This window comes from Camelina sativa, chromosome 3 (assembly GCF_030686135.1).
Source record: "Camelina sativa cultivar CO46 ecotype springtype chromosome 3, ASM3068613v1".
Taxonomy (NCBI): Eukaryota; Viridiplantae; Streptophyta; class Magnoliopsida; order Brassicales; family Brassicaceae; genus Camelina; species Camelina sativa.
The window spans coordinates 17,544,520-17,564,298 of NC_141882.1; the positions used below are offsets into that span (position 1 = coordinate 17,544,520).

The 19,779-nt window shown below is 36.9% G+C and overlaps 1 pseudogene; it reads right to left on the reverse strand.

Annotated features, from left to right (window-relative positions):
* Window positions 1-5,514: 5,514 nt before the first annotated feature.
* On the reverse strand, window positions 5,515-9,237 carry LOC147947070 (uncharacterized; annotated as a pseudogene).
* Window positions 9,238-19,779: the final 10,542 nt, after the last annotated feature.

The following is a 19,779-nucleotide window of genomic DNA, read 5'->3' on the forward strand; positions in this document are numbered from 1 at the left end:
TATTAGGATAACTAACCATTGTTGTACCAAGTTTCTCAGTTATTTCCTGAAGTGGAAATCCTTTTTGCCCGGTTTTCTTAAACTTTCTCCTGCACATCCTAGGATAGTTTTCATCTGCATAAGGAATTTCTTCAACTTACTGGTTCCCCAAATTTGGAATCGCCTCAAATAGTAAAACCAACACAACCCACATATAACTAAAATCAGCTTTAATTATAAGAAAAATCAACAATGAAAAAGATTTTAAGGTTTTAAAACTAACTTACCTCCAAAGGAATACAGAAACCTGGAACAGGCCATAACGCACCCACATTCTTAACGACCCCTCCAAAATGGCTCATTGTATGGGAAATCAAATTTAGCATGTGATCAAATGATAATCTCCCCCAAGCAAAAGTTGTACAAAAATCTAGATCATTTACTACTCTTAGACAAAAATCATCCACACCGTAGCATCTTTCCCCGAGTCTTTTTTTTGGCCTACAATGATGCTTCCTAGAAAGAAGAGGACCGCCATCTTCAACCTATCATGAGAACGATCAGGTTCCATTTCCTCAAGCTTTTTCCTCACGTCTTCAAGTCAAACCTTTTTTTATTTACAAAATACTTCCTTTTCAAGACGTTACTGTCGGCTCTCTTGTAATGAAGTGGATAGCTCTGACAATGTAATACAGACATCAACGCGTGTTCTCTCAGACTATAACGGATTGGTACACCATTTACAACGAACCATGCTTCCTTTTTTTTTCTTCTATTTTTGCCGTTCGAAGAAGGAGCATCCACATTCCCATAAGCTTGTGGGTTGGGTCCCTTGGAATGTGGAAAATGTGACTGAATTGTGGATGCTTCTCAAACCAATCACTCTCATAACTAGTCAGTGGATGCTCCAAGCTTTCTAGGATTGACAAAGTTTCATAAATATGACACCTGGTCGATAGCTTGATTTTCTTGTTGTACTCACTCAAATTGAAGTGCATCCTAAAGGTTGCATCGCTTCTGTTTCCTCCTCTGATTCCTTCAACAAAACCAGTTTTACCTAGTTATACCAGTTTTAGAACAAACGAGTTGTACCCATTTCTCCTAGTTTTACACCCAATAGTTTTACAAGTTCTGCTAGTTTTACAAAACACTAGTTGTACCAAGTGTTACCAGTATTACACAGACTTGTTCTGCTAGTTTTACCTAAATTTCAAAAATCCTTTTCAATTCCAAATGACAAATCCTATTACTTACACTTGAATCAATGTGGTCACTTCCGCTTGTACTTCCTTCAATATCTTCTTCTCTTTCTCCGTCTTCTTCTTCTCCGTCTTCTCCTTCTCCGTCTTCTTCTCCTTCTCCGTTTTCTCCTTCTCCGTCCTCTTATTCTCCGTCTTCTCCTTCTCCGTCTTCTTCTCCTTCTCCTTCTCCATCATCTTCTTCTTCTCCATTACTTGAATCCAGAGAAGTGGATCCCTCGTTATCTACTCCTTTTTCTCCTTCTTCTTCCACTTTTTCTCTTTCTTCTTCCACTTTATCTCCTTCTTCACTCACAGCAATGGTTGGTTCTGGAACAGGAATAATTTGCCTAAAGATCGAATTTCCCTCTCCTCCTATTGCCGCCGAAATCAAACCCGAATCTAGTTCTTTTTCCTGATTCGCATTATTCGCTTCTTTACCCACCGAAATTGTAGGTTCCGGAACCCCACTTTCTTCTTCCACCGGAATAATTTGTCCCAGATTCGAATCTGTCCCACTCTTCTCCTTCAATCGAGAGCTCCTTCTCGCCACGCCTCTTGTTTTCACCATCTTCTTAATCGCTTTATCTCATGATTGAAAGATGAAAACCCTAGTTCTACTTAGTTTCACCCAAATCGATTGATTTGCTCGACAAAATAGTGAGGAGATAGCGGTTTTTTCAAAATATAGTGTGAGTAATGTTTAATTTTTGGCTTTTTTTTCTTTTTATTTCTGGGTTTGTGAGTTAGATCCGAGTAGAATTTGGTCGGGTAGATATTACCCAGGTTTGTTGTCTATTTATCTTGATTTTTTTGGGATAACACTGTAAAACACCATTTTTTCGTTTTTTCTTTTAAAATCAGAAAAAATTCGTTTAAATAGAAGGACTTTTAAAATTGTCAGAATTCTTTTAGGGACATATGAGATGAAAACTCGTTCCTACACAACGTCATATTTCACACAGCAAGCTGTTCCATAATCATCCAAAACCAAATTAAAGGTCAAATTGCCAATGAAAAACATCACCATCCCATTTAAATGTTTATGCTCACGGGTTTCAGTGAATAATCTCATTAACCAACATATACCAAAAAATAATTCAAAGATTTTTAATAAGTAGTTAATATAATGCTAGCATTTCTGACATAGATTTCAAATGTTTGTACTATCAAGAGTATTTAAAGAAATTATGGACAGCTGTAGTGTTGTAAAAGAAGCAATTAGAAGGTTATATATGAACTAAACTTTTCTTACATTCCTTCAAATTTTGTTTACTTCAGAAAATATTGGATCTTGAATCACTGAGGCCAAGAACGACACGTACAACCCCTTCTTACTCTAGAAACCTGACTCTTGATATAGACAGGTTTACAAAAGCTATTAGAGCTAGCATCGTATAATTGTTGAGAGGGTAAAGCCAATTTTGTTTTTCCGAATGCTATTAATTATGTTATCACTTATCAATTGAGCATATATATATCATCCATCGTCAATCACCGAGAATTGGTGGAAGCACAATGCTCAACTAGATGTCATTTGTCTTAGTTCTTTTCCAAGTAGACAAACTTTCTATCCTACACGTTCAACCATTATTTTATCACCATGACGTTCTAATAATTAAATAAACAAATTCCAATGTCATAATATTTCTAAAAATCTGACCGGAGGAACCTAACAGACAAATATATAATAAAGGCTAAAATTCATCAAATCTCTCCATAAAACAAAAGCTAAAATCTCACGTTTTTATCATACTATTTGTTTCAAGGTCAACCCCATATGAACACGGCACACTATACCTTCTTATCGAATATTTGCCAGCCTCACAAGTCACACTGTTAATCACGTTTCATTATTTATTTTTAAGTTTAATCTTTAAACTATACTAAAGTCAACTACACATGTAAACAACCCAACAGACAGAATGAAACACCGTTAATCCCAAACAAAAAAAATAAACCTTCAAATAATCCTTTCAACTTCAAATAATCTTTACAAACATTCCAAAAGAAGTTATCTTAGCAAAGTATATATATATATATATACATTGTAAGGACTCATAATAAAAAATAATAAAATATCGATTTGGAGAGCGTTCATTAATTTTTCTTGACAAAGTAATCGGCTCAAGATTGACGATGGCAGCAAACAAAATTTTCCAACAATTTCAAAACAATTGGCAAGCATAAATATTTACAAAAAAATGTGAACAATAAGATATTCGTCTCTTGCGTGATTTGGTATTAAGGGATTAGTTCTTTAATTTCGAAGAGAGGAGATGTAGTTGGGGGACATGGGATAATATGCTCGAAGCATGTGATTCGAAGTTTACTTTTAGTGGGGTGGCACAAAAAGTTAATTTTTCAGTGAAGCTTCCGTTGAAGTTGGTAGGCCATATATGTATATAGATGCCCTAAATGCACCTGTCCACTTCTTCAATTCCTATTTATTTAGTTTTCACCAACCAACCTTGGATCATTTGTCTTTGCCCTTCTATTTCATGTATCAAACATCCATATATACAGCTGGAATTTAATTACTTGCATCGACACCAAAACTATAAGAATACGTCGGCATAAAAGCAATTATGTTATAAATATGAATATCAATAACAAACAGGAACAATACAATAGCAATAATTTAGTTTAAAAAAACAGTGAGTTTAGAATTTTAGAAGTTTTTCATCTCTTCGCTGGTAGATAAAAAATTTAGAATTTTTGGCCAAAAAATAAAAAACATTCAGACATCATATTGAATTTGTATTTCTCCTCATTAACTTTACATATATATCATGCGTTTTTCCCTCTTTTGTCTACTAATTTAAGTTAACTAACTACTATTCTTTTTGAGTGGGTTGTGCATGATGTGATGTCCAAAATAAAAAAGAGTGGTTTGTGCATGATGAACTCAAACCCAGATATTAATGAAACTAACACCATAAGATAGATAAGAAGAAGATCTTTAATTCAATGCAAAATACCAAACCCATATTCTCAACACACAGAAAGTTCTAAAGAATATAAACTAAGAAAATTGTGAAAAAACAAGAACAAAAATAGATTATGATGCAATAAAGTAAATAAATCCCAAAAAGGAAAAAACTAGGTTTGCTGACTCTCTCTCACTCCTAAAAAGATATTTTCTGCCTTTTTTGCGGCCACATAGTACAAGGGGTAGATATAGTAAGGGAAGAAAGTCCTGATTTAGCTAGCAGATAAAACACTTAGGCGGCTGGAAGTGCTCGACCATGCACGTTCGAGTAGCTATGGTCGAGTGCTTCACTCCTCTATTTCTCACTGGTTGAGCCCTTCTGTAGCACACGGTCGAGTGGTTGTTCGAGTGCATTGGTCGAGTGGTTGGTCCGTCAAGTAGCTCCAGTCTTCGATGATATTCTTTCAGTAAAAAAGGGATAACTCTTGTAATAAAACTCTGATTGACTTGAAACCACCGGCGGTGGAAAGGTAACTCAATTACCTATAACTTGGATGAGCACGATGAAGCTGAATTGCAACGAAAGATCTTCATTCGAATTGATATATGAGGAGCTCGTTATGAATCCGACCACATGCTCAACCTTGTGAATGGTCGAGTGGTATGGTCGAATGTCTTCTTTTCCCTTCCTGATACTTCCAATCAACTTATTTATCTCCAGAAGTTATACCAAGTCCTTCCTTATAGCCTTTTAGAGCTCCGTAACACCTAATAATACTCCAAATGCACAAATGTATGCAATGAATGCTTCTAAACATTCTAAGTGCATATTTGGACAGAAATGGCTATAAAACTTAAGGAATTACTACTAAACAATGCAAAAGAGAAGAATAAACTATGCTAAAACATGGTAAAATATATGTACATCATTTTTCCAGGAAAGGTTTTAATGAGGCAATAGACTCACACTTCACTAATAGTCTACTGTTTTGTGTGGAAGTCCACTTTAAGCATAATACAAGCCCAAGAAAGCCCAAAATAATCACTTTATTTTGTGGTCAAAAAGGGGTGACGAAAATGGAGTTCAACTCACCTTGGAAAGGAAAACTTCAAGAATTGGGTCCCCATTCAACTATCTATATTTATTGTTTTTAGTTTCAAGAATAATCTATATTTGGCTTTGTTACTAAGTTTCTTATCGCTATATAAATTTATGGAATCTCATTTGAGAATCATCAAACAAATTTCCTTTTCATTTTATGAGTCTATCTCTATGTTCTTTGTCTAGAACACTTCCTTACAGGCCTGCGAGTTCGGGTTTTCGGGTCGGGTCGGGTCAGATATTTCGGGTAATTGGGTAATCGGTTATTTGAAAAGTGTGCCAAAGATAACCGAAGTAAATTTTGGTTCGTTGAGAGAAGCAGATGATTCTTGTCTGACAAGCAATCAACATATAAGCTAAGGTATATCTTTTTTGGTGATAACGAAGGCTCATGTGGCTTCCCTAACACCCCTTCTATCTGTAACAAACGTCAAACAGACTTTATGTGCTCAGGTAACACCGGTATTCTTCCACCAAAACCTCAGGTTGAAACTGCAAACTAGATCTGACACTTAGTTAATTTCTGGGCTCAGAAAACAATGATTTTTCACTAACTTTGATCATGTTTTCCGGATCGAGCTTACCTCGGATCAAAGTACCATTTGTTGATGCTTCTGCCTTGTAGAAATATCTTTCCAACAACACCAAAAGCGTGATCTGGTTCCTTCAGATCCAACGAGAAACGGATCACCAAAACCACTACTTGACACTGTTTCTGAATTTCTCTTCTTCACTAAAACCAATTGTGGTGTCTAATTTACTAACTCAGTAACCAATAGAGGCATATTCAATAGAATATATCATATATCCATGATAGATTTGCCTTACAAATATGAAGCCGGTGTTAAACGGTGAAACGAGACGTCCAACTCTTCTCTCCGCTTAACGTGATCCCGAAAGGAAATAGAAAACACAACGTCAACTCTTATTCACTAACGATGATGGCGATGAAGGATTGAAACCAAGGAGATCTGATGCTTTAGGGTTTTGTCTTTTCTATGCAATGAAGCGGCTGGAGGTAGAGGGAGATATATACATATGTACACATGCGCACATAGGTTTACGATTAAAACTGTTGGGCCCTTAGTGGGCTGGATTGGGTCTCACAATTCTCCCCCACTTCAAGAGAATTCGTCCCGAATTCAACATTCTTAGCTCGGTTAGGTTTTTTTATCCTTAATAGATCATGGTATCAAAACTTGTCTTATAAAAATTTTAAACGATTCAATTGACCATTAAAGAATTGAATAAAACGTAACGGTCTTAAAACCATTTAAAGCAGTAAATCAACTTCATAGAAATTCATTGAATAAATGGAATAAGAACCTAACAACATATCATCCCAAAAAGAAGAACCTGTAAAAGAAAAAGAAAAGAAAGTTTAAAGCCTGCGTCTGATGAGCTTAAATCTTCTCCCTTTGAACTTTAGTTTTTAACCTGATGTTGTTGTAGGGTAACGTTTGGCGCGACACCTTGGTTTGATGTAGCAAACACACCAGGCCCTAAAGCTTGCCTCTTCGGAGGTGGTGGAAGGTTTCCCCGGTTTTGGTTCCTTGATGTTCCCGTCTTTGAAGCATAGTACACTCTCTTGCATAATGGCCTAGCTTACCACACCTCCTACAGTCTCCACTTTCGATGGGGCAGTTCTTGACCAAATGATCAGTCCCCCCACACCTAATGCACGCCCCTATTGCCTCCCAACATGTTCCACCAGGTTGTCTGCCACACGTAACACACTTTGGGAAACAATTTCGGCCTAGGCCTGAGTCATTGTTATCCCAAATACGCTTATGAGATTTTTCTTCCTTAGTTACCCCCTCATTAATGCTTATGAGGTCCTCAGCTTCTTCCTCAATTCTTCTTTCAATTGTAGCAGCTTGCTCTAATAGTTCAACCATGCTAGTACATCCTCGAATAGAACACCGATTTCGAATATTAGCTCTTAATCCTCTCATGAATCTACGAATAAGTTCTTGCTCTCCATACTCTCTTCCAATAAACCTCCTTAGACGAGTGAACTCAGCATCATACTCTCTGATCTTCATTCTACCCTGACGAAGCTCCAAAAACTCACATTCCAGCTGGTCCATAGCTTCCTGAGGGAAATACTTCTTATTGAACTCCTCCCTGAAATCCTCCCAAGTAGGCGCGTAACCGACAGGTAAGCTCCTCTCAACATTCCTCCAGCAATTGTCTGCATCTCCACGCAAGTAATGCACTGCAAGATCTTTTTTAAACTCCACTGGACATATATATGACCTGAGATTTTTCTCTAACGTCTGCCTCCAATCGTCAGCCCAAACTTGATCATTGCCACCAGTAAAGTACTCTGTGCCCATAGTACTCATGAGCTTCATTGTCTCAAAATAAGAAAACTGAAATCCTGCTGGTGGCTGAGGCAGAGCAACCGGGGGTGCAGGTGGTGGCTTGCGAGGTGCATGAGCTGGTGGTGGGGGAGCATAAACAGGTCGATCCAAAATCTCTCGCATCATGTTCTGGAGCTCTTGCATCTCTGTACGAGTTGTAGCAATCTCTTCTGCATGAGCGACAACATGATTCTCTCCTATTGGCGGCTGACCTTGCTCATTAGGTGGTGCATCATTAACTTGGTTTTCTCTGGGGTTTGCAGGACGCCTTCCTCTTCTGTTTGGTGCCATTCTCTGTTTGCATAAGATCAAAATTCAGAACCACTATGCAAACTAAAACTTTACTCAAACAATTCTAAACGCAAGTCTACTTCTTTTTTTTTTTTTTTTTTTTTTTTTTTTAAAGTCCCAATCCCCTCTTTTAAATACTACAATAAAAAGACTTTTTTTTTTAAATCCTTTTAAAACTTAGTCTTCCGGGTCAGAACCGACTTGGCTTTAACCTCCGCTCTGATACAAATTGTAACACCCCAATCCCAAAATATACCAATTGTACAAACTTGCGTAGCTATTCACATTTCTCTCCTGACCTGAAGAAGGGAAAAGAGAAAGGGGTGAGTAAAACGAGTTTACTCAGTGAGGAGATCAACTCTGCCCACCAGTCATACAGTAATCACGTTCCAAACATAAACTCGACCATTACTTAGCATAGAATCAAAACGACTAACCATCAACAATCATCACATCGATGATATGCAACACGTACTTATTTATACTCTTCTTTATCTCGTTGTCATGCAATCATACACCTTAAATATCACACTCAGAGCAAGGCCCTTGCGGCACAACTACTCCCACACTCAGAGCAAGGCCCTCATGGCACAACTACTCCCACACTAACATTCTCATTCTCGTTCTCATGGATATGCTTATGCAATTCACTAACTTGCTTTAACATGTATCCTAAAACATTAATATCACACAGTCAACCCAAAGACAATTCTCGAGCCTATACTTAGCAACTTTCGAAGAATATATAAGGAAAGAGGCTACTGCATAACCGCAAATACCACCCTCACCTGACTTTGAGCTGGTAAGAACTGGAAAGAAAGGCTGAAGCAGCTAGCAACAATCTGAAACTTGCAGCAGAAGCAAAACATTTCAACACGGATTAGGGTTCTTGGTTTTTGACAGATGCAGATGATTCTTGTCTGACAAGCAATCAACGTAGAAGCTAAGGTATACCTTTTCCGGTGATAACGAAGGCTCATGTGGCTTCTCTAACACCCCTTCTATCTGTAACAAACGTCGAACAGGCTTTATGCGCTCAGGTAACGCCGGAATTCTTCCACCAAAACCTCAGGTCGAAACTGCAAACTGGATCTGACACTTATTTAATTTCTGGGCTCAAAAAACAATGATTTTTCACTAACTTTGATCATGTTTTCCGGATGGAGCTTACCTTGGAACGAAGTACTGTTTGTTGATGCTTCTTCCTTGTAGAAATATCTTTCCAACGACACCAAAAGCGTGATCTGTTCCTTCAGATCCAACAGGAAATAGATCACCAAAACCACTTGTGGTGTCATAAATTACGAACTCAGTAACCAATAGAGGCATATTCATTAGAATAGATCATATATCCATGATAGATTTGCCTTACAAATATGAAGTTGGTGTTAAACGGTGAAAACGAGACGTCCAACTCTTCTCTCCGCTTAACGTGATCCCGAAAGGAAATAGAAAACACAACGTCAACTCTTGTTCACTAACGATGATGGCGATGAAGGATTGAAACCAAGGAGATCTGATGCTTTAGGGTTTTGTCTTTCTTGTGCAAAGAAGCGGCTGGAGGTAGAGGGAGATATATGAAATTGCTACGGTCATGGAAAAGTATGATTTAGTACGGTTTGATATGAGCTTTGTGATAGTGGTTTGCAGGCAATTGTTTGATAGTATGATCCCAGAAGAATATGTGAATTCTCGCGTTTTCAAACCTCTTTCCTTGGCAAAGGTTTTTGTTTTGCTTGAGGGCAAGCAAAGATCTAAGTCAGGGGGAGTTGATATTTGGTGTTTTTATCGATTTTGAGTCTTTGTTTTCTCTCTTATTTTATACTTTTTACTGAGTCAAAGTGTGTTTTTGGAGTCTTTTGGTTCTTTATCGAGTCTTTACAGATTTTAGGACAGTTTGGAGGAAATTAGAGGAAAATGAGCTATTCTGGATACAAACAAGCATATGAGATGAATGTTGGTTCACGTGAAAATCCGCCTACCAGGAAAACCCGCCTAGCTAAGAAGTGAAGTTTAAAATGGCAAGTTTCACGTCAAAATCCGCCTTTCTGAGAAATCCGCCTGGCTGAGAAGTGAAGTCTAAACCGGCAAGTTTCACGTCAAAACCCGCCTACTTGAAAAACTTACCTGGTTGAGTAATGTTTTGACTAGGCCGGTACCCTTTTTACCTTATTTGGAGAACTCTATAAATACTTTTTATTTGCTGGGAGAAAAACCCTAAGTTTTATTCTACTCTTTCTTTCTGCAACTTGAGACTTTTTGTAAGCCGCTCTTTTGGGATTCTAGAGATCCATCCTCATTGACAATTTGGAGAAGATTTCTAAACCCTTTCTTATTATTTCTGCAATTTAATCGTGTTTTTCTTTATCTATGATTTTTGTTTTCTCTTTTGCTATGTGTGAGTAGTTCTCCAATTGGGTTTTAGGGTTCCAATTAGGAGATTCAATGAATTGATGTTTTAATTGTTGGTTGGAGTTCTTAATCCTTAGGTTCTTTGATTCACATGATCTTAATAGGACTGATCACCTTGTTTTAGACTCTAGGTTTTTCTATGCATCACAAGTGTTCGATAGAATGCCTGAATGAGTGTGAAATGAGCAATGTATTTCTAGCCTGCGAAAGTTGATGTTAGGACGCATTGTGAACTTGATGAACTTGATTGTAATGCAAATTTGGCTATGAGGTTGCAAATGAAAGTTTAGCAAACTAATAGTCAAATTTAGTTTCTAATGCCTTGAAAGAGGGTTAGTCTATTATAGTGTTTATGTTCTAGAACAGTTCTTATTATTGAATTCCATATTTCATTTTCTCATTAGTCATTAATCTTTGAAATACCTTATGACCCAATGCTTTAATCTTATGACCAAAACAGGCTTAAACCGAGAAAACATTTCTTAGAAACTGTTAACAGATTTATTAGTGTTTCTAGGGATAAAATGTATCATAATCCAATGCAACCGACTAATTATAAGAGTTTGAGATGGATCTGGAGAGTTTCAAAACCACTTATACATGTTTTGTCCCAAAAGAGGCTAAAACTGAGAAAACAGGGCTTAGAAGCTGTAAACAGCTTTGTTAGTGTTTCTAGGATTAAAATTTATCATAATCCAATGCAACTGACTAATTATAAGAGTTTGAGATGGATTTGGAGTGTTTAAAACACACTTATACCCATTTTATCCCAAAACAGGCTAAAACCGAGAAAATAGGCTAAAACCGAGAAAACCTTGCTTAGAAGCTGTAAACAGCTTTTTTAGTGTTTCTCGGGTTAAAAGGTATCACAATCCAATGCAACTGACTAACTATAAGAGTTTGAGATGGATTTGGAGACTTTAAAAAACACCTATACCCATTTTTTCCAAAACAGGCAAAAACTGAGAAAACAGGGCGTAGAAGCTGTAAACAGCTTTGTTAGTGTTTATAGGGTTGCAATGTATCATAATCCAATGCAACTGACTAATTATAAGAGTTTTAGATGGATTTGGAGAGTTTCAAAAACACATATACCCGTTTTGTCCCAAAACAGGCTAAAACCGAGAAACTATGGCTTAGAAGCTGTAAACAGCTTTGTTAGTGTTTCGAGGGTTAAAATGTCTCATAATCCAATCTAACTAACTAATTAAAAGTGTTTGAGATGGATTTGGAGAGTTTAGAAAACACTTATACCCATTTTGTCCCAAAACAGGCTAAAACCGAGAAAACAGGGCTTAGAAACTGTAAACAGCTTTGTTAGTGTTTCTACGGCTAAAATATATCATAATCCAACATAACTGACTAATTATAAGAGTATAAGATGGATTTCGAGAGTTTAAAAAACACTTATACACATTTTGTCCCAAAGCAGTCTAAAACCAAAAAACAGGCTAAATAAAGAATACATTGCTTAGAAGCTGTAAACAGATTTGTTAGTGATTCTAGGGTTAAAATGAGTCACATTCCAATGCAACAGAATAATTATAAGAGTTTGAGATGGATTTAGAGAGTTAAAAAAACACTTATACCCATTTTGTCTCAAAACAGGCTAAAACCGATAAAACAGGCTAATACCTAGAAATCATTTCTTAGAAGCTGTAAACAGCTTTGTTAGAGTTTCTAGGGTTAAAATGCGTCACAATCCAATGTAACTGACTATTTATAAGAGTTTGAGATGGATTCGGAGATTTAAAAAAACACCTATACCCATTATGTCCCAAAAGAGACTAAAACCGAGAAAACATTGCTTTGAAGCTGTCAACAACTTTGTTAGTGTTTTTAGGGTTAAAATGAGTCACAATCCAATGCAATTGACTAATTATAAGAGTTTGAGATGGATTTGGAGAGATTCGACAACACGTATACTCATTTTATCACAACTAAAACCGAGAAAATAGGCTAAAACAGAGAAAATATTGCTTACAAGCTGTAAACATCTTTGCTATTGTTTCTAGGGTTAAATGAGTGACAATCCAATAAAACTGACTAATGATAAGAGTTTGAGATGGATTTGGAGAGTTTAAAAAACACTTCTACCCATTTTGTTCCAAAACAGGCTAAAACCGAGAAAACATTGCTTAGAAACTGTAAACAGATTTATTAGTGTTTCTAGGGTTAAAATGTAACAAAATCCAATGGAACTGACTAATTATAAGAGTTTGAGATGGATTTGGAGAGTTTCAAAACCACTTATACCCGTTTTGTCCCAAAACAGGCTAAAACTGAGAAAACAGGGCTTAGAAGCTGTAAACAGCTTTGTTAGTGTTTCCAGGATTAAAATTTATCATAATCCAATGCAACTGACTAATTATAAGAGTTTGAGATGGATTTGGAGTGTTTAAAAAGCACTTATACCCATTTTATCCCAAAACAGGCTAAAACCGAGAAAACCTTGCTTAGAAGCTGTAAACAGCTTTGTTAGTGTTTCTCGGGTTAAAAGGTATCACAATCCAATGCAACTGACTAACGATAAGAGTTTGAGATGGATTTGGAGACTTTAAAAAACACCTATACCCATTTTTTCCAAAACAGGCAAAAACTGAGAAAACGGGGCGTAAAAGCTGTAAACAGCTTTGTTAGTGTTTCTAGGGTTGCAATGTATCATAATCCAATGCAACTGACTAATTATAAGATTTTGAGATGGATTTGGAGAGTTTAAAAAACACTTATACCCATTTTTTCGAAAACAGGCAAAAACCGAGAAAACAAGGCTTAGAAGCTATAAACAGCTTTGTTAGTGGTTCTAAGGTTGAAATGTATCATATTCCAGTGCAACTGACAAATTATAAGATTTTGAGAGGGATTTGGAGAGTTTAAAAAACACTTATACCCATTTTGTCCCAAAACAGGCTTAAACCGAGAAAACATTTCTTAGAAACTGTTAACAGATTTATTAGTGTTTCTAGGGATAAAATGTATCATAATCCAATGCAATCGACTAATTATAAGAGTTTGAGATGGATCTGGAGAGTTTCAAAACCACTTATACATGTTTTGTCCCAAAAGAGGCTAAAACTGAGAAAACAGGGCTTAGAAGCTGTAAACAGCTTTGTTAGTGTTTCTAGGATTAAAATTTATCATAATCCAATGCAACTGACTAATTATAAGAGTTTGAGATGGATTTGGAGTGTTTAAAACACACTTATACCCATTTTATCCCAAAACAGGCTAAAACCGAGAAAATAGGCTAAAACCGAGAAAACCTTGCTTAGAAGCTGTAAACAGCTTTGTTAGTGTTTCTCGGGTTAGAAGGTATCACAATCCAATGAACTGACTAACGATAAGAGTTTGAGATGGATTTGGAGACTTTAAAAAACACCTATACCCATTTTTTCCAAAACAGGCAAAAACTGAGAAAACAGGGCGTAAAAGCTGTAAACAGCTTTGTTAGTGTTTCTAGGGTTGCAATGTATCATAATCCAATGCAACTGACTAATTATAAGATTTTGAGATGGATTTGGAGAGTTTAAAAAACACTTATACCCATTTTTGTCCCAATATAGGGTAAAACCGAGAAACTATTGCTTTGAAGCTGTAAACAGCTTTGTTAGTGTTTTGAGGGTTAAAATGTCATATAATCCATTTTTTTCTAAAACAGGCAAAAACTGAGAAAACAGGGCTTAGAAGCTGTAAACAGCTTTGTTAGTGTTTCTAGGGTTGAAATGTATCATAATTCAATGCAACTGACTAATTATTATATTTTGAGATGGATTTGGAGAGTTTAAAAAACACTTATACCCATTTTTTCCAAAACAGGCAAAAACCGAGAAAACATGGCTTAGAAGCTGTAAACAGGTTTGTTAGTGTTTCTAGGGTTGAAATGTATCATAATCCAGTGCAATTGACTAATGATAAGATTTTGAGAGGGATTTGGAGAGTCACTTATACCCATTTTGTCCCAAAACAGGCTAAAACCGAGAAAACATTGCGTAGAAACTGTAAACAAATTAATTAGTGTTTCTAGGGTTAAAATGTATCATAATACAATGCAACCGACTAATTATAAGAGTTTGAGATGGATTTGGAGAGTTTCAAAAACACATACCCGTTTTGTCCCAAAACAGGCTAAAACGAGAAACTATGGCTACGAAGTTGTAAACAGCTTTGTTAGTGTTTCAAGGGTTAAGATGTCTCATAATCCAATGTAACGAACTAATTATAAGAGTTTGAGATGGATTTGGAGAGTTTAAAAAGCATTGATACCCATTTTGTCCCAAAACAGGCTAAAACCGAGAAAATAGGCAAAAACTGAGAAAACAGGGCTTAGAATCTGTAAACAGCTTTGTTAGTGTTTCTAGGGTTGAAATGTATCATAATTCAATGCAACTGACTAATTATCATATTTTGAGATGGATTTGGAGAGTTTTAAAAACACTTATACCCATTTTTTCCAAAACAAGCAAAAACCGAGAAACAGGGCTTAGAAGCTGTAAACAGGTTTGTTATCCATCATCCTCTCCCTCTTCTTCTTCACCTTCTTCTTCACTCTCACTCTCAACCTCCTCTTGTTCAATCTCAACTGCTGGCCTCTTCCCTTTGGCCTTGTTTCTCCTCATGAAATCACTAAGAGTTGGCTCCCTTTCTTCTTCACTTTCAGTTCTCTCAGGATCTTCCTCAACTGACTGATTTCTTGAACGCGACATCTGACTCGATCAAGTGCATGCTCGAGTGGGGCGTCAATTGGTTCTTCCAGCTTCTCCTCTTGATTATAGGCGATCATCAAAACGTTCCATGGAGCTTGCAACCGCTTGTTGAGACTTCCTTGTAACCCTTGAAGACATTTTCGAATAGAACTAAAGGGAATAGACTCAAAGCTTAAGTTTAATAGGTTAGTGACTGAAACTGATTATTTTTGTAGGTGGTGGTGAATGATGTATGGAATGATGACTTATGAATGAATGGATGTCAGGGTGTTTCAATTCCCCTTATGCAATTGTAGTATAAGAGGTGTCAATCCAATCTGAGTGTTTGTGAACAATCAAGATGTGCATATGAGTCTAAGTCAAGCTAGATGTAAATGTTGTTTGTCACTAAAAATCCTATGATGAAATGGAAAGTGCAGAAAGTAAAACTACAAGAACTAGGAGCTAAATGCAAATGGAACAGAGTGATTATGACAAACAGAAATAGAAACTATGGAAATGCAAGTATTGAACTAATGCAAGGTAAGTAATGAACATGATACTAAATGAATGCAACAGAAATGCAACTAGGGTGAAACAAGACAAACACAAATCATAAACACAAGTTCTGGGTTGGAACTCGAGCAAGCACTCGATCAAGTGCTGATCGAGTGCAGGGTCGAGCTGGACAAAAACGCAAAACAGAGCAACTCAAGAAAAACAGAGCAATACCAAAACGAATCAAACAACGATCAAACAACAAGATTTAAGCTAAGAAATCAATAAACAAGGAAGGTCTTGAGGAGGGATTCATGGGCTGGACTATGATTGAGGTCATCTAACTTGGTCAACAAATCTCAAACAACATGAGCTAATCTCTAGACATATATTTCTAAGACATGTTTAATCCACTCTCATGGCAAGAAACAATCAAACTCATGCATCTCTAGACTTGTTCTCACAAAGTAAAGAATCTACACAAGCAGGCATTACGCAATATGTCAAAAAATCAAACAAGACTTCTAATCTCTTAGCAAGCCTAATGATAGTCTCTAGATCTAGCCTTATCTATGCTCCTTAGACATTTGTGTGATGCTAAGAGACTTGAAATCAGATCCTACCCTCTCAGATATAGGATCAGCATTAAGAACATCTAGCCTAGAAGAGATCTACAACAATCAAGCTTGACCAAATCAGACAAACCTCAAACACAACCCAGCCTAACCCATCCTCAAGATCCTAAGCAACTACTAACAAACATACATGATGAACATAAAAATCATAAACCCAGAAAATACTCAAAATTGCATCATTAGAAAGATAAATCAAAGATCTACAATATTGAAGAAAGAATCAAACTCAAATTCTTAATATTAAGAAAGTTATGAAACCAACAATATTGAAGAATTTAGTCTTTTTCTCCTTTTAAAAGAAGTACAAGATCTAAGAAAATAAAAGTGCAAAAGGAATAATTCTAAAAAAGGTAAAAACTAGGTTTTTGACTCTCTAAAAAGCTGGACAATTTTGGTGGCTGCAGGTACAAGCCCTTATATAGAAAATGTAGTGGAAGCCCTAAAAACGCTAAAAGACAAAATAGCCAGGCGGCTCGACCAACTCGACCTGGTGCTCGGTCGAGTTGACTCCTCATGTGCTCCTCCCACTCGGTCGAGTCCCTCTCAGCACACGGTCGAGTGTCTGGTCGAGTGGGCAGTCGAGTTGGACTCCGGACCTTGGTTCTTCAGCCTTAGCTCTCTTGCTTTCTCCTCATGATTGCTTCCATGCTCCTTAAGCTCCAAAATCACTTGTTTATGCATGAAAAGATGCAAATGCAATGCAACTAAACTCTAATGCAAGAACAATCCTAAAACTATGTAATAATGGTCAAAATGGATAGCAAAATATGCAAAAGATGTGAATATATTAAGGGAAAACAGGGTAAAATATATGAACATCAACACCCCCAAACTTAGTCTTTGCTTGCCCTCAAGCAAATAATCAAGACATAAGTAGGTAGGTGAGGGTTGAAAGTGGGATCTCAGCTCCTAAAGCTTGCAAATAGACCATCTAGAATCAATGTCCAAGTTATTAGTACTATGATGCAAGTTGAATGAGCTGTACTTAAAGATTTTAGACAAGCATATCACATCCTTTACTGATTTGAGTCTTAGATGTCCACATGCATTCAAATCAACCATTTCCTTTAACATTCATTAATCAAGAACATGAATCAATTATATGCAATGCTTAAACTCATTTGGCTTGGTAGTAAAAGGTTTAGAGACAATGATGGTCTCTCTTTAGAGTGGGGCTTATCAATATCAAGGTTCTCTCATACAAATGGATTGAGCTTTAGAAGAATGCTAAAGGTAAGAACACTTAGACAAATATAAGAACAAAACCTTGTCTACCCAAAGGCACCCAAAGTGTTTATCCTATCAATCTAAACCCAATTGATCCTAGTGCTACCCTTTCACTTCTTCTCTTCTCTTTCACCCTTTTCTTTTTTGATTTTAAAGTCTTAGGAGAGGTTTCTTATATGATCTTTCTAGTGGGATGGGGGATTCTTACTTATTTGCTATGGTTCTCTTTCTTTTTATTCTTAAGACATATAAGCATTTTGCTAGACTTTTCTTTTCTTTTCTTTACCGAGAACCATCTTCAACAACAATTTTTTTACTTCCCATCCTTTCACTAGATTTTGATTTTACTTAAACACATACCCCTCCTAAAGACTCTAACCTTTTCTTTCTCTTTTCCTCTTTTCTTTTCTTTCTTTTTCAAACAACCAAATCCCAAACCCAACAATGAAATCACCTAGTCCTATCTAGTTTGGAAAATGCAAACTAGAACTATACAAGGCATTATTATTCTTGTCAGTTCTAACCTAACACTTTCTACCAAGCTCAATCCCAAAAAGGCCTCACACACTCAAGAATAAACATGGCTTGAAAGAAGGGTTGGTTAAGGGTATTGGAAACTGATTTTAATGATTCAATCAGCTACTTGGATCAACAAGAGTGGTAAAAAGGAGAAAGATGATCCAAATATGTATATGGTATCCATGAGTTTAAAGCAATGCACACATTGATATTTAACAGTCAATATTAAGTTTTTATAAGTAGGAAATGGTGTCAAATCACAACATGCTTCAATTTAGACCAAATGCAATGCAGGAATTCAAGGCTTGGTTCAATCTTATGCTTCTAACCACTCAACTAGCATCAAAGTACTATTAACTTGGGCATTGATCCTAGTCTAGTGAATTAAACAAGCTAACAAGGCAAAACTCATCATAGATCCCTAATGCAAATATTATACAATCCTACATGAAACATGCTAAACAAGATGCTATTATGCAATGCAAACTACATGAACACTCTTTTTTTATAAAGATTTTTGCAAAAATTTTCAAATTTTTAGGGTTTTTCTATGCCTTAGATGCTATGCAAGTATTAACATGATGATGCTAAAAATTTGAAATAAGAAAACAAAACACAACATCAAATGCTATCTCAAACCATCCCTCAAACTTAAATCACACAGTCCTCTGTGTGAAAGAAATTTGTAAGAGGATTCAAAATCGAAAACAAAACACAACATCAAATGCTAAGGTATGTACAAGGGAAGGTGATAGTGGTACCTCAAGGATTGGAGAAGAAACTGTCCACATCATCTTGCATGCTGTCAAAGGTGTAATTGGGGTCTTGTTGATGACTTGGAGGTGGAGATTGGGGCAGCTCGACGATGGGAATCGACCGGGACTCGGTCGAGTACGTGCTCGAGTGGGGGGGGGGTCGAGCTGGACCGCGAGTGTCAAAATTCTGACCTTCTTCTTCACTCTCACTCTCAACCTCCTCTTGTTCAATCTAAACTGCTGGCCTCTTCCCTTTGGCCTTGTTTCTCCTCATGAAATCACTAAGAGTTGGCTCCCTTTCTTCTTCACTTTTAGTTCTCTCAGGATCTTCCTCAACTGACTGATTTCTTGAACGCGGCATCTGACTCGATCGAGTTCATGCTCGAGTGGGGCGTCGAGTGGTTCTTCCAGCTTCTCCTCTTGATTATAGGCGATCATCAAAACGTTCCATGGAGCTTGCAGCCGCTTGTTGAGACTTCCTAGTAATCCTTGAAGACATTTTCGAATAGAACTGAAGGGAATAGACTCAAAGCTTAAGTTTAATAGGTTAGTGACCCAAAAACTTAAAAGAGCTAAGCTTGAGCAAAATATGAACTTTGAGAGAGATTTTAAAACTTGATTTTAGTTGTTTTGAGCAAATGAGAGAGTGTGAGAGACATAGGATCATGTAAGGCTTTATTTAAAGAAGCTAAGGGGGCAAGGAGACAAGGGTGGAGCGTTCATACCATTCAAATTTGAAATGAGAATCTTTGACCTGCTTTTTGCTGCCACTCGACCCCACACTCGACCAACACGTGGTCGAGCTCCTTGACCAAAGTTTGAAATTTCAAAATTTTTCTTCTTGTTCTTCCCTCCACTCAATCATTCTAGAGAAATGAGAATCGAGTGGGCCTTAGTTCTTTGCCAACTCGGTCGAGTACCTCTCGTGGGCTGGTCAAGTGGGCTTGCGAATCTCCTTCCCCAAGTCCAAATCTCTCCATACCCATCTACACTTTCATTGAAAGGCCTGCCCAACACAAACATAAAACAAAACACATCAAAACTACTAAAAAAAATAAAGCATATTTACAAAGGATACCTTAGGGACTTCCTCCCTAGTGAGCTTGTTTAGAGTCACTAAGCTTGACTTTGGCTGCCTTCTTA